The 15,681-nt window shown below is 40.5% G+C and overlaps 1 protein-coding gene across 10 annotated transcripts in view; it reads left to right on the top strand.

The window, feature by feature from the left end:
* Positions 1–15,681, top strand: part of LOC123190353 (uncharacterized) — a 28,607-nt gene that overhangs the window by 6,150 nt on the left and 6,776 nt on the right. The window lies entirely within an intron of this gene.

Below are 15,681 nucleotides of genomic sequence, written 5' to 3' on the forward strand. Positions count from 1 at the left end.
AACATGCATTGGTTTTATGCATGTTATTAGTTGCGGTCGTTCATAATTGTATTATTATTAGTTCTGAATTCAAATTTTGAAAAAACATTGCATCCAAAAAAATGTTAGCAGGTGTTCATCCTATATACATCTACCTAAAATAGGCTAGCGGGTTGACGACTAGTTGCTACTAAATAAGGATCTTGGCCGAGAGAATCTAGAGTATGGTGTATGGTCTAGAAAAGGAGCAAGAGTGCACTCGAGCATGTTTAGGGGGAGGTATGTTCGGGGCGGAGGCCACAGGGGGGAGCTATGCCCGGCTGGATGACCATAAAGGGCGAGGGCGAATTCCTTCTTTTAAGTATAAACATATACTCCCTTTGTTCACTAATACGAAATGTTTTGGATATTTTAATATGAACTACATACAGGAATGAGTGAACAAAACACACTAAAACGTGTCTATATACACCTGATTCAGAAAAAGTTAGAACATCTTATAATAGTTAATGGAGGGAGTACTAGAGAATAAAATCCTTCCCTAGCTAATGGTGGATCAACAACACTGAGTTTGAAGAGATGGAGGAATTATTTGATCCTGCACATTGGAGCATACGAAGGAAGCATCGACACCAATATGCTTGGTGAGCTATGTTGCACGGAGTCATGCACAGTACTGATATCACATCTAAATAGACAAGACTCCCAACAAGATGATGATAGCGCGTCAGATCAAACAAAGGTGGATGTTGAGCTCCATGGGAGTTTCATGCCACTTGAGAGGATGAAGGCTCTAGCAACATCGTGCGAGAGGCATCGGCGCTAGCGAGTTTGCCACCATCCTAGCCACGACGACAATGCTGCAGAGCATATAGTAGGAAAGTGGAGCGACGATGCCGCGGGAGGAGGTGCACTCGAACGGGGGGCATTGCACTGCAGTCTGTTTCTTCTTTCGGGCAAGTGCCAGGCAGATAAACAAGGCTTGCAACAAAATGTCGATAAAGCGCCATATCAGACAGTAGGTCAACATCACTAGCAGGGAGGTGAACATTAAGCTCCATGGGAGTCTCAACATGCGCTCATTAGTAAGAGCAGCGCTCCATGGGAGTCTCAACATGCGCTCATTAGTAAGAGCAGCGCGAGTAAGAAGATCCTAAATTATTACTTTTGAGCAAGAATGGACCTCAATCCCAAGAAAGTAGTAGAGGGCCAAGATAAGACATAAGAAAGTGGGAGCAAAAATGAAGTGACTTAGAATGAGAACGTGGTATGAAATGTCTAGACGAGTGACATCTAAATAGACAAGACTCCTAACAAGATGATGATAGCGCGCCAGATCAAACAAAGGTGGATGTTGAGCTCCATGGGAGTTTCATGCCACTTGAGAGGATGAAGGCTCTAGCAACATCGTGCGAGAGGCATCGGCGCTAGCGATTTTGCCACCATCCTAGCCACGGCGACAATGCCGCGGAGCATATAGTAGGAAAGTGGAGCGATGACGCCGCGGGAGGAGGTGCACTCGAACGGGGGGCACTGCACTGTAGTCTGTTTCTTTCGGGCAAGTGCCAGGCAGATAAACAAGGCTTGCAACAAAATGTCGATGAAGCGCCAGATCAGACAGTAGGTCAACATCACTAATAGGGAGGTGAACATTGAGCTCCATGGGAGTCTCAACATGCGCTCATTAGTAAGAGCAGCGCGAGTCAGAAGATCCTAAATTATTACTTTTGAGCAGGAAGGGAACTCAATCCCAAGAAAGTAGCAGAGGGGGCCAAGATAAGACATAAGAAACTGCATACTAAGACATGCCTTAACAAAGGCAAATATACTCATGGTCTGCGTCAGTGATGATCATGTCATCAATATATAGAAGAAGAGTCGTACCAGGAGCAGAAAGGAGGACAAACAACGTTGGATCATGAGCACTCGATGAAAACCAACAACAACCACCATAGAGGCAAAACGCTCAAACCAGGTGTGAGGGGCTTGCTTAGAGCCATAGTGAGCGATGAAGACGACAAATCATGTCGTAAGGAGTAGAATACCCAGTGGTGGTTGTATGTAAACCTCCTCACGCAACTCACCATTAAGAAATGCATTCTTAACATCAAGCCTAGACACAGATCAGTGGCGAACAGAGGCCATAATAAGAAGTGTGCGAACAGTGGTCAAAGAAAGTCTCATCGTAATCAGGACCATGCTCGTGCTGAAAGCCATGACCCACAACACGAGCTTTGTAACGCCCAAGAGAACCATTAGAGTGAGTCCTAACCTTGTAGACCCACAAAGTGATGGGATGAACACGAGGAGGAACATACACAATATCCCACGTGCCGATGCGCTCAAGAGCAGCAGTCTCCTCTGCCATCACAAGGTGCCATTTGGTATGAACAACATCACAGTAAGAAGTTGGCTCAAGAACAGCATCGCCAACGCTTGGAAGACATTGGCGGTCAACATGCCAAAGCGGACGAGGACGCAAGCCATAAGTAGGCTGAAATGGGGAAGATGGCACATCGGTAGACGCATCCACAACACGTAGATGTCCTATATAGAAGTTAGGAAAAGATGGAAGAATACGAGCTGGAATCATCGGGATAAACTTAGGTGATGGAGACAAGGAAGCCACCAGTGATGAAGGTGTAGAATCATGTGATAAGTGAGGTGAGGAAATCATAGGAGATGATGGCGTTGGTTCTACAATAATCAGAGAAGAGTGTCGGGAAAACTGTGGAAAGAGATATACTCCACTTAAAAGGCCGAAGAAGATGGACTCAACAAAAGTCACATCCCAAGAAGTAGGCATCCGATGACCAACATGATCCCAACAACAATATCCCTTATGCTCATCGTTGTATCCTAAGAAGACACACTCAACAGACTGACAAGTTAGTTTGGGCGTTCACGAGGGGCAAGAAGGACATAGCAAACACAACCAAACAATTGAAACGTTGAATAAACGATCAAATAGACGCTCGAAAGGAGCGTCACCCTGCAGAGCAGTGGATTGCTAAAGGTTGATGAGATAGATGGAAGTGGAGACAAACTTGACCCAAAAGTGCGGCGGAAGAGAGGCGGTGACCATCAACGGACGAGTCGTCTCAAGAAGGTGACGATGCTTGCGCTCAGCCACGCCATTCTGAGCATGAGCACCAGGATAAGAGAACCAAAGTCTGCTCAGAAAGGATTCCACCAGAGCCATCATAGAACACACGAATAGGCGTAGAGAACTGAGTGTGAACCATGGTAGCAAAAAGCTTATAAGACCTCACTACAAGAAGAAATAAAGTATATCCAGGTGTGTCAAGAGAAGCTACTACCAGAGGCAAAGGCAGATGGACCCCTGAGATCATATTGAACAAGGTCGGAAGGACGCTGAGGCACTGTCTCGCTACGAGTATAAGGTAACTAGACCGTGGACTAGGGATATCATCGGAGACAGATCCAAGAAGACCACGTCGAACTAAGGATGAGAGATCACAAGTGACCCAAGGGGATGATGCCAATCCTGAAAATAACTGGTAGACAAGGCAACAAAGGCAGATACTGGTGGCGGTGGCAGCAGAGGGACTTGATCCAGCATCCACGTGCCTGTGCACTCTTCGTACCCCATCGATCTGGCTTGGCGCTCTTTTCCTGTTTGCGGGTTGTGGGTCACGCACTTGATTAAGCACCCCATGTTCTCCTACTGCGCCCTTGGCCTCGACTTTAGGTAGCGCCTGTCCTCGGCTTGTCTCGTGTATAATCCAGGTACGCGTTGACTGTCCGAGCTCCTGCTCACCATTGGTGGTGCTTGAGCGTGCGGTTATGGTGTCGCACACAAAGGGAACATGGGATGTGGGATTGAGACAGTACTCATAGCAACCCGCAGCAAGGCAAAGAATGCCCATCCAGACTGGCAGGGAGCAAAGGTGGGCAGAAAGGTGGACGTTGATTCCGTAGGAGTGAGTCTCAACAGTGCGCTCATCAGTAAGAGCGACACGAGCAAGAAGATTCTGGATATACTTCTCTTAGGAAATAAGAGAACAATCTCAAGGAAGTAGCGAAGAGGACCAAGATTAAGCAATGACCTTATCATTAAGAGCAGCATGAGCAAGAAGATCCTGAATGTGCTTCTCTTGGGAAATAAAGAAGCCATTAGAGGTAGAAGAAACCTCAGTTCCAAGTAGTGAAAGGGACCAAGATCAGACATTAAATCTATTCACTAAGACGAGCCTTCAAAAAGGCAATGCACTCAAAGTTGTTGGTAGTGATGATCATGTCATCGACATATAGGAGCAAAGCTCGACCATGAGCTTAAAGATGGATATAAAGTGCAGGATCATGAGCGTTTGCAGAAACTAGTCGCAGTCATCGTTGAGACAAAAAACCTCAAACCGTGCATGAGGGCTAAAGGCATAGAGGGAGTGACAAATATGGCAGATCATGCCATCAGGGAAAAATATCTATGTGGTGGCTACATGTAGACCTTCTCATGCAACTCACCATTAAAAAAGACATTCTTGACATCAAGCTAAGAGACAGACCAGTGGCGAGCAAATATCACAATGAGAAGTGTGCGGGGAGTGGTCATGTGGGCCATATGAGAAAATGTCTTGTCGTAGTCATAGCCATGTTCCTATTGAAAGCCACAAGTCACAAGACGAGCTTTGTAAGGCAAGGGAACCATCAGAGTCTAAATCTTGTAGACTAATGTACAATATACAAGTGATGGGTTGAGCATGAGGAGGAAGGGAAATGAGATCCCACGTGTCAGTGCGTTCAAGAGCAGCAATCTCCTCTGCCATCGCATGTCGCCGTTTGGGTGAACATTGTGTCACTGTAAGTGGTAGTATTGAGAAGAGCAGTGCCAGAACACCCATAGTGATCAATAGGTGGAAGCGGGCAAGCGCGGAAGCTAGGTTGAGCTTGAGGCAGTGCGTTTCCAATAGAAGGAGACATAGTAATGGGGGGGGGGGGGAGATTGCACATCGAAAGATGATGCATCAGAAGAATCCACAAGATGCGGATGACTAGTGTAGTAAAGAAGAGGATGCGGGGGAATCACCGGGGAAGTCTTAGGGGATGAATGAGGTGGGGAAGCCACAAGTGATGATGGCGTGCGGTCTACAATAGTAGTACAGGGAGACACATTGGAATGGATCTAGGAGGGCAAAACATGAGTGATAGGTGTATCAGAAAGCGTTACGAAAGAAATATCCTCAATGGGAGAGGCCGAAGGAGAGGATGTACGTGGATAGAAAGGACGAGACTCGTCAAAAGTCACACCCTGAGGAATGCGCATTCACCGATTGATAGGATCCCAACACTGATAGCCCTTGTGCTCATCAGCGTAACCTAAGAAGACACATTCCATAGACTAAGCAGTCAGTTTGGCGCGTTAGGGGGGGGGGGGAGAAGAATGTAGTAAACCGCAACAAAACAAATGAAGCGCTTAGTAGCCATGAGAACGACAAACAGACACTCGATAGGAATGTCACCTTGCAAAGCAAGGAAGGCTGACTTTGACGGGGTTGGTGGAAGTAGAAACAACTTCAACCCAAAAGTGAGGTGAAAAAGAGGTGTTGATCTTCGATGCATAAGCCGCCTCAAGAAGTTGATGATGCTTACACTTAGCAAACCATTCTGAGCATTAGGGCCACAACATGAGAACTGAGAAAGTGTGCCCTGCTCAGCAAGGAATCCGCACAACAAATGATAGATGAACTCACAAGCAAAATCTTCATGGAAGACACAATTGGGAGTGGAAAACCCGGTATGAAGCATGGGGGCGAACTTCTTACTGATAGATAAGACCCCACTACAAGAAAATCATACAATATATCCATGTGTGTTGGTGATGGCCTCTTTTTGAGGCAAAGGGAGCTGGACCCCAAACATCAAAATGAACAAGACAGAAAGGACGAGACACAATCTCGCTATGAAGATAAAGTAATTGAACCTGTTTGCCAAGCCGACAAACCTAATAGTCTAAAGACACCGCTAGAGATAGGTCCAAGAAGACCACTTTGAACTAAGGATGAGAAACAAGAACCACACAAGTGAAAAAGACGATGATGCCACAAAGAGACAGTAAACGAAGTAACCAAGGCGAAGAGACTATCGATGGTGGCAGCAAAGCGACCAGTCAAGCTCCCAGAGGACGTGGGAGTTACAACGATGATGGCCAACACAAGTAAAGCATCCATCTGAGGATCCTAATCAGAACAAGAGTTAAACTAAAGAATGGTTGTACAACCAAAGTCGACAATCTGACCACCTAAAATAAGCTGCACGGGCCAAGGAATATGAGCAAAAGAATTAACATGAAAAGACCACTTCGAACTAAGGATGAGAAACAAGAACCACACAAGTGACACAGGCGATGATGCCACAAAGAGACAATAAACGAAGTAACCAAGGAGGAGAGACTGTTGACATTGGTAGCAAAGGGACCAGTCAAGCTCCCAGAGGAACACCAAGTAAAGCATCCATCTGAGGTTACTAATCAGAACAAGAGTTAAACTAAAGAATGACTGTACAACCAATGTCGACAATCTGACCACCTAAAATGAGTTGCATGGGCCAAGGAACATGAGCAAAAGAATTAACATGAAAAGACGAAGTAGTAAGAGTGCCTCGACTGTCGACTTGGAGGGAAGTTCCATCAGTAGTAAGAACATGAACATGAGAATCTGAAGGTCGAATAGCTGACAAACTCAAAGAATCGTAAACTATTTGAAAATACGTCCAGTATCAAGGATTCATAGAGATGTACTTGATTGTGTAAAAGTGGTCACTTAGTACTAGAAAAATCAATGGCAAAACTTGTTGATGGAGAACCCAAAGAATCAGCTAGTAGACATGGAAGTCGCCTAATCTCCAGTGTAGTCACTGTCTCAACTGAAGAGGTTGCCGAAGAAGTATTGTGCGATGAAACTAGAAGTAGCAAGTAGGTGTTATGTTAAAGATCAAACACCCAAAAATATTTCTCTTTCTTCTTTGTTTAGTTTAATTTGGTTTTTGATTGTTTTCTTTTGTGTTCCTTTGTTTCTTTTGCTCCCTATTTTTTCTGTTTGTTTGTTGTTTGCTTTTAAAAGAAACCCTCCTTTAGTTCTTTTGGTATTTTTAAGTTCTTTTAGAAAACAATAAAAACATTTCTTCGTTCTCTTTGCTTTTTCTTTGGAAGTTTATTTGATTGCCTCTTTGTTCAAACTTTGGAAATCTTCTATCTTTGGGTTCTTTTTTGCCTTTGATAAAAACCAAATATTCTAAATTATTTTTGTTGTGTTTCTCTGGGTTCTTTGCATTTATGTTTCAGAAAATTCAAAAATATTTCTCTTTCGTCGTTCTTTTGTTTTCTATTGGTTGTTCTTTTTACTTTTCTTTATTGTTTCTTTCATCTTTGTGTTTAAGTTGCAAAACCCAAAATTTCCAAAAAGATTTTTTGTTTGCATCTTATTGAGTCCCAAGTGTTTGTTGTATTTTTTTACCCCCTATTGTTTGTGTGTTGTTTGCTTTTGAAAGAAACCCAAAAAGATTTATTTTTTCCTTTCGTTCTTTTTGCTTTTCCTTTGGAAGTTTATTTGATTTTGTCTTTAAAACTTCGAAAATCTTCTTTTTGCTTTCTTGTTTGCCTTCTTTGAGAAAAGAAAAAAAATCCAAAAATATTTTTGAAGTGTTTTTTGAGTTCTTTTTTGCCTTTTATGTTTTAGAAAATCCAAATATATTTCTTTTTCTTTGTTCTTCTGTTTTCCATTGTTTTCTTCTGGTTGTTCTTTTTGGATTTTCTCCGTTGTTTTCTTTTTGTCGTTTCTTTCGTCTTTGTGTTTAAGTTGCAAAACCAAACATTCCAAAAGATTTCTCGTTTGCGTCTTATTGAGTCCTAATTGTTTCCTTTGTTTTCTTTTGGTTATTCTTTTTCTCTTTTCTTTCTTTTTCTCTTTTTGTCGTTTCTTTCATCTTTGTGTTTAAGTTGTAAAACCCAAACATTCCAGAAAGATTCTTGTTTGCGTCATATGGAGTCTTAATTGTTTGAAATGTTTTTTTGCTTCCTATTTTTTCTTTTGTTTCTTTGTTGTTTGCTATTAAAAGAAACCCAAAAAGATTTCTTTATCTTTTTATTCTTCTGATGTTATTTGAGAAAACCACAAAAATATTTCCTCATTTTTTTCTTTGGATGTTTATTTGATTACCTCTTTGTTAAAACTTTGAAAATCTTTTATCTCTGCTTCTCTTTGCCTTCTTTGAGAAAAGCCAAAATTCCAAAATCATTTCTCTGTGTTTCTCTTAGTTGTTCTTTCCCTTCTATTTGTCAGAAAATCCATAATTAAAATATTTTCTTTCGTTGATCTTTTGCTTTCTTTTGATTGTTCTTCTTGGCATATTTTTTGATGTTTTCTTTTTGCTATTTCGCCTTTGTGTTGAAGTTGCACACGTTCAAAAAAAAGTTGCAAAACCCAAAAATTCCACAAAGATTTCTCTTTTGAGTCTTAAGTGTCTGTAGTGTTTTTTTTGCTTCCTATTGCTTCTTTTGTTTTTTGTTCTTTGCTTTTAAAAGAAACCCAAAAAGATTTCTTTCTCCTTTTGTAGTTTTGTTCTTTTGAAGTTCTTTGAGAAAATAATAAAATATTTCTTGGTTCTTTTTTGCTTTTCTTTTGGATGTTTATTTGATTTCCTCTTTGTTGAAACTTTGGAAATCTTTTATCTTTGCTTCTCTTTGCATTCTTGTTTGCCTTATTTGAGAAGAAACAAAAATTTCAAATTATTTTTGTTATGTTTCTCTGAGTTCTTTGCCTTTTGTGATTTAGAAAATCCAAAAATATTTCTCTTTCGTTGTTCTTTTGTTTTCGTTTGTTTTTTTGGCTGTTGTTTTTGGCTTTTCTCTGTTGTTTTCTTTTTGTTGTTTGTTTCATCTTTGCGTTTATTTATGTTGCAAAACTTACAAATTCCAAAAATATTTCTTGTTTGCGGTATTTAGTCTTAAGTATTGTGAACCAAAAATATTTCTGATTGGCTCTTATCTGCTTTATTGTTGAACTAATGAAAAGACCAAAAATATTTCCCTTGTCTTCTCTTTTGTACAAATTGTCCAGTAGTAAACCTGCAAAACCTATCGATAGAGAACCAAAAGAAGCAGCTAGTAGACATTGAAGTCGCGTAATCTCGAGTGTAGTGAGGAGGTCAACTGAAGAGGTTGACGAAGAAGCACAAGGCTATGAGTAAGAACTAAAAGAAGTAGGTGTCGAAGTCGTGCAATCTCTGTTCCTCGTCGATCCGGTTTGGCGTCCTTCCCCTGGTTGCAGGTTCTGTGCCACGGACTTGAAGTTGCATCCCATGTTCCCTTTGGTGGCCCTTGGCCTCGGTGACAGGTAGCGTCGTGCACACATCTTGCGGGGTAAGAATGTTGAGGAAATCGCTATCTGGTAACTGCTCACTCAACTTGGGAGTAGTGATTAATCGTTGAATCGGCGTATTAACCGGATTAACCGGTCAACCACTAATTAGTGGATTTTTCAACTCAATAGAAGCAAATTTTGTATGGAGGGAAAATCTACATTGCAAATAGGAGGCAAATGGCACCGTTTTCTTTTCTCAATAGACCACAAACATGTATACAACAACAATCATCCATGTGGGCATCAAAAGTCATCAACAAACATTTATACAACATTTTTTGCTAAATTCTGCCCGTGTCGCAACTCTAAGAGATGGTGGCCACACGATGATGACAGACAGAGGGAAGGTGACGGCCTTCGTGAAGGGCATCTGAACGGGTCGGTTGCAGTAGGTGTTATGTCACGAAGGAGGGGAAGTAGCGGTGCGTAGAGGGAGAAGAGGAAGCGGCGACACACATGGGAGGAGGGGAAGTGGCAGCACGCCGACGAGGACTTGGTCGGCCGCCATCTAGGTCGGGAGGGGATGAAAGGAGCAAGAGGGGTGACAGGAGGGCTAAACCCTAGCTATTTAGGAGCGGGAGGGTTTATGGGCCAAACAATTGGGCTTTGTTTGCCCACAAATTAACATGCCAACAATGATTAATCAGCCTGACAACAGATTAGTCGGTCTAACCAACCATTTAATCGGTCTGGCAAGTTAACGTGATGAATATACAAGTGATGGGATGAGCATAGGGAGGAAGGGAAATGAGACCCCACATGCCGGTGTGTTCAAGAGCAGCAATCTCCTCTGCCATCGCATGTCGCCGTTTGGGATGAACATGGCGTCACGGTATGTCGTATATTGAAGAGCAGCACTAGAATACCCATAGCGATCAATATGCGGAAGCGGGCGAGCGCAGAAGCCATAAGTAGGATGAGCTAGAGGTGGTGCATTGCTAACAAAAGAAGATATAATAGTCGAGGTAGATGGCTCATCGAAAGATGACACATTAGAAGAATCCACAAGATGCGGATGACTAGTGCAGTAAAGAAGAGGATTGGGGGGAATCACCGGGGAAGTCTTAGGGAATATGAACGAGGTGGGGAAGCCGCAGGTGACGATGATGTGGGGTCTACAACAGTAGTACAAGAAGACACATGGGAATGGAAGAGGGCGATACGTGAGTGATAGGACACATCAACACGATTATGGTTGGTGAGTTCATGCTTTTCAGGATAGCACGCAATATTGATAGCATTTGTACTGTTTGACAAAGGAGTAGGTCTAGTGACAAAAACATCAAAATCCTCAAGCAACCATCGTAACCAAGTCACCTCTGTTGTCAACAGAGGTATAGCTTGCAACTTAGCCTTTGCACTCAAAGGGAATAGCGCAGTCTGTTTCTTTGTCTTTCGGGCAATGAGAAAACCATGAAGAAAACACAGTAAGTACAACGGGACGAGCAAACTTGTGCATAGGAATAAGGAGATGGTGAGGTAGTTCCACAAAGATATTGTAGAACCGGGGGAGGGGGGTGACTCAAAGTGGATTAAAGTGGGAGCAGAGACAAGCTGATTTAGAATGAGAACGTGATATGAAATGTCTGGATGAGTGACATCTAAATACAAGACTCCCGATAAGATGACGATAGCGTGTCAGATCAAACAACGGTGGACGTTGAGCTCCATGGCAGTGTCAATAGTGACTTTATCACTAAGCAGCATGAGCAAGAAGATACTGAATGTACTTCTCTTAGGAAATAAAGAAGCCATCAGAGGTAGAATAAACCTCAATTCCAAGGAAGTAACAAAGAGGACCAATATTAGACATAAAAACTATTCACTAAGACGAACCTTCAAAAAGGCAATGCACTTAGAGTTGTTGGCAGTGATGATCATGTCATCGACATATAGAAGCAAAGTTTGACCCTGAGTTGAAAGATGGTATAAAGTGCAGATCATAAGCATTTGGCAAAAACTGGTCGCAGTTATCGCTGAGACAAAACACTCAAACCGGACACGAGGGGCTAAAGGCATAGAGAGAGCAACAAAGACGCCAAATCGTGCCATCAGGAAAAAAATCTAGGTGGTGGCTACATGTATACCTTCTCATGCAACTCAGCATTAAGAAAGAACATAAGTAGGTTGAGCCGGAGGAGGTGCGTTGTCAATAGAAGGAGACATAGTAGTCGAGGGAGATAGCTCATTGAAAGATGACACATCAGAAGAATCCACAAGATGTGGACGACTAGTGTAGTAAAGAAGAGGATGAGGATGAATCACCGGGGAAGGCTTAGGGGAGATAGCTCATTGAAAGATGACACATCAGAAGAATCCACAAGATGTGGACGACTAGTGTAGTAAAGAAGAGGATGAGGATGAATCACCGGGGAAGGCTTAGGGGAGATAGCTCATTGAAAGATGACACATCAGAAGAATCCACAAGATGTGGACGACTAGTGTAGTAAAGAAGAGGATGAGGATGAATCACCGGGGAAGGCTTAGGGGACGAACGAGGTGGGGAAGCTGCAAGTGACGATGATGTGGGGTCTACAATAGTCGTATAGGAAGACACATTGGAATGGATGGACAAGGGCAATATATGAGTGATAGGTGTATCGGCAAAAGCTAGGAAAGAAATATCCTCAATGAGAGAGGCTGAAGGAGAGAATCGACGTGGATAGGAAGGACGAGGCTCATCAAAAGTTGCACTCGGAGGAATGCTTATCCGCCGATCGATACGATCCCAACACTGATAGCACTTGTGCTCATCAGTAACCTAAGAAGACACATTCAATATACTAAGCAGTCATTTTGAGGGGCAAGAAGAACGTATTAGACGCAACAAAACAAACGAAGCAACTGAGTAGCCACGTGAATGACCAAAAAGACACTCAAGAGGAATATCGCCCTGCAAAGCAAGGAAGGCTGACTGTTGATGAGGTAGGTGGATTTAGAAACAACCTCAACCCAAAAGTGAGGTGGAAGACAAGCGTTGATCTTCAATGCACAAGCTGACTCAAGAAGGTGACGATGCTTAGCAAATAATTCTAAGCATCAGGACCATGACAAGAGAACTAAGAAAGTGTGCCCTGCTCAACAAGGAATCCGCACAACAAATGATTGATAAACTCGCAAGCAAAATCTGCATGGAAGGCATAGATAGGAGTGGAAAATTGGGTATGAAGCATGGCGGCAAACTTCTTACTGATAGATAAGACCTCACTAGAAGAAAAGCATAAAATATATCCATGTGTGTCTAGAGAAATCATCTATAAAGATAATATAGTAGCGATGTCCTCCTTTTGAGGCAAAGGGATCTGGACCCCAAACATCGAAGTGAACAAGATCGAAAGGACGATGAGACACAATCTCTCTATGAGGATAATGTAACTTAACCTGTTTGCTAAGCCAACAAACCGACAACCTAAAGACAAACCGCTAGAGACAGATCCAAGAAGACCACGTCGAACTAAGGATGGGAGACTAGAGCCACACAAGTGACCAAGACGATGATGCCAAAAGAGTCGGTAAACAAAGTAACCGAGGCGGAGAGACTGGCGGTGGTGGCAACAAAGGGAAGGTTAAGCCAGATAAGCTCCCAAAGGACCTGGGAATTACAAGGTTGAAGGCCAACACCAAGTAGAGCATTCGTGTGAGGATTCTAATCAGAACATGAACTTGAGAATCTGGAGGTCGAATGGTTGACAAACTGGAAGAATCATAAGTTATATGAAAATACGTCCAGTACCAAGGATCCATGGAGATGTACCTGGTTCTGTAAAAAGTGGTCACTCGGTACAAGAAAAATTAGTAGCAAAACATGTTGATGTTGAACCAAAAGAAGCCACAAGTAGATACTGAAGTCGCCTAACCTCCGGTGTAGTTAGGGTCTCAACTGAAGAAGTTGACAAAGACGTACCGGGCAATGAAACTAGAAGTAGGAAGTAGGCGTTCTGTTAAAGATCGGAAACCCAAAAGTATTTCTCGTTCTTCCTGTTTGGTTTCATTTGGTTTTTGATCTCTTTCTTTTGTGTTCTTTATGGTTTTTTTCCTTCTTATTGTTTCTTTTATTTATTTGTTTGCTTTTACAAGAAACCACAAAACATTTCTTTCTCCTTTTTTCTTTTGAAGTTCTTTGAGAAAACAACAAAAATGTTTCTTCGTTCTTTTTGCTTTTTCTTTGGAAGTTTATCTGATTGCCTCTTTGTTGAAACTTTGGAAATCTTTTATCTTTGCTTGTCTTCGTTTTATTGTTTGCCTTCTTTGAGAAAACAAAAAAATTCAATTTTTTTTGTGTACTTCTTTACCTTTTATATTTAAAGAAATACAAAAATATTTCTCTTCCATTTTTCTTTTGTTTTCCTTCGTTTTCTTTTGATTGTTCTTTTTGGCTTTTCGTCCTGTTTCTTTTTGTTCTTTCTTTTGTCTTTGTGTTTGAGTTCCAAAACCCAAAAATTGCAAAAAGATTTCTTGTTTGCGTCTTATTGAGTCTTGAGTGTTTAAAGTGTTCTTTTTGTTCTTTTTTCTTCCTATTTCTTCTTTTGTATGTTTGTTTGTTGTTTTCAAGAAACCCCAAAATATTTCTTTGTGCTTTTGTTCTTTTGATGTTGAGAAAACAACAAAAATATTTCCTCGTTCGTTTTGCTTTTTCTCTGGAAGTGTATTTGATTGCCACTTTGTTGAAACTTTGAATATGTTTTACCTTTTGCTTGTCTTTACGTTCTTGTTTGCCTTCTTTAAGAAAAAACAAAAGTTCCAAAAATATTTTTGTTGTGTTTCTTTAAGTTCTTTGCCTTTTATGTTTCCAGAATCCAAAAACATTTCTTTTTCGTTGTTCGTTTGTTTTTCTTGTTTTCTTTTGGTCGTTCTTTTTGGCTTTTCTTTGTTGTTTTCTTTTCATCGTTTCTTTTGTCTTTGTTTTTAAGTTGCACAACCCAAAAAATCCAAAAGATTTCTCATTTGCTCTTATTGAGTGTCAACTGTTTGAGGTGTTCTTTTTGTTTTTCTCTTCCTATTTTTTCGTTTGGATGTTTGTTTGTTGTTTGCTTTTAAAAGTAACCCCAAAAGATTTCTTTGTCCTTTTGTTCTTTCGAAGTTCTTTGAGAAAACAAAAAGAATATATTTCCTTGTTCGTTTTGCTTTTTGTTTGAAAGTTTATTTGATTGCCTCTTTGTTGAAACTTTGAAAATCTTTTATCTTTGCTTCTTTGTACACTCTTGTTTGTCTTATTTGAGAAAAACAAAATTCCAAAAATATTTCTGTTATGTTTCTTTAAGTTCTTTTTTGCCTTTTATGTTTCCAAAAATCCAAAAAATATTTATGTTCTGGTGTTCTTTTGGTTGTTCTTTTTGGCTTTTCTTTGCTCTTTTCTTTTTGTCGTTTCTTTCGTCTTTGTGTTTAAGTTGCAAAACCCAAAAATTCCAGAAGATTTCTCGTTTGCGTCTTATTGAGTCTCAAGTGTTTGAAGTGTTCTTTTTGATTTTTTTATTCCTATTTTTGTCTTTTGTTTGTTTGTTGTTTGCTTTTAAAATAAACCCCCAAATATTTCTTTATCCTTTTGTTCTTTTGAAGTTCTTCAAGAAAACAACAAAAATATTTCCTTATTCATTTTGCTTTTTCTTTGGAAGTTTATTTGATTGCCTCTTTGTTGAAACTTTGAAAATATTTTATCTTCGCTTCTCTTTAAGTTCGTTTGCCTTTGAGGAAAAACCAAAATTCCAAAAAATATTTCTGTTGTGTTTCTTTCAAGTTTTCTTTGCTTTTTATGTTTCCAAAATCCGAAAATATTTCTCTTCCGTTGTTCTTTGTTTTCTTTTGGTTCCTTTTGGCTTTTCTTTGTTTTCTTTTTGTCGTTTTTTTGGTCTTTGTGTTTAAATTGCAAAACCCAAATATTCCAAAAAGATTTCTCGTTTGTTTCTTATTGAGCGTTAAGTGTTTGAAGTGTTCTTTTTGATTATTTTTCTTTCCTATTTTTTTTGTTTGCTTTTAAAGGAAACCCCAAAGATTTCTTTGTCCTTATGTTCTTTTGAAGTTCTTTGAGAAATAAAACAAAATTCTTGCTCTTTTTCTTTGAAAAGTTTATTTGATTGCCTCTTTGTTGAAACTTTGAATATCTTTTATATTTGCTTCTCTCTGCGTTCTTGTTTGCCTTCTTTGAGAAAAAAAACGAAAGTTCCAAAAATATTTCTGTTGTGTTTCTTTGAGTTCATCTTTGCCTTTTATGTTTTCGAAAATCCAAAATATTTCTCTTTCGTTGTTCTTTTGGTTGTTCTTTTTTCTTTTCTTTGTTGTTTTCTTTTTATCGTTTCTTTCGTCTTTGTGTTTATGTTGCAAAACCCAA

This window comes from Triticum aestivum, chromosome 2A, assembly GCF_018294505.1.
Source record: "Triticum aestivum cultivar Chinese Spring chromosome 2A, IWGSC CS RefSeq v2.1, whole genome shotgun sequence".
Taxonomy (NCBI): domain Eukaryota; kingdom Viridiplantae; phylum Streptophyta; class Magnoliopsida; order Poales; family Poaceae; genus Triticum; species Triticum aestivum.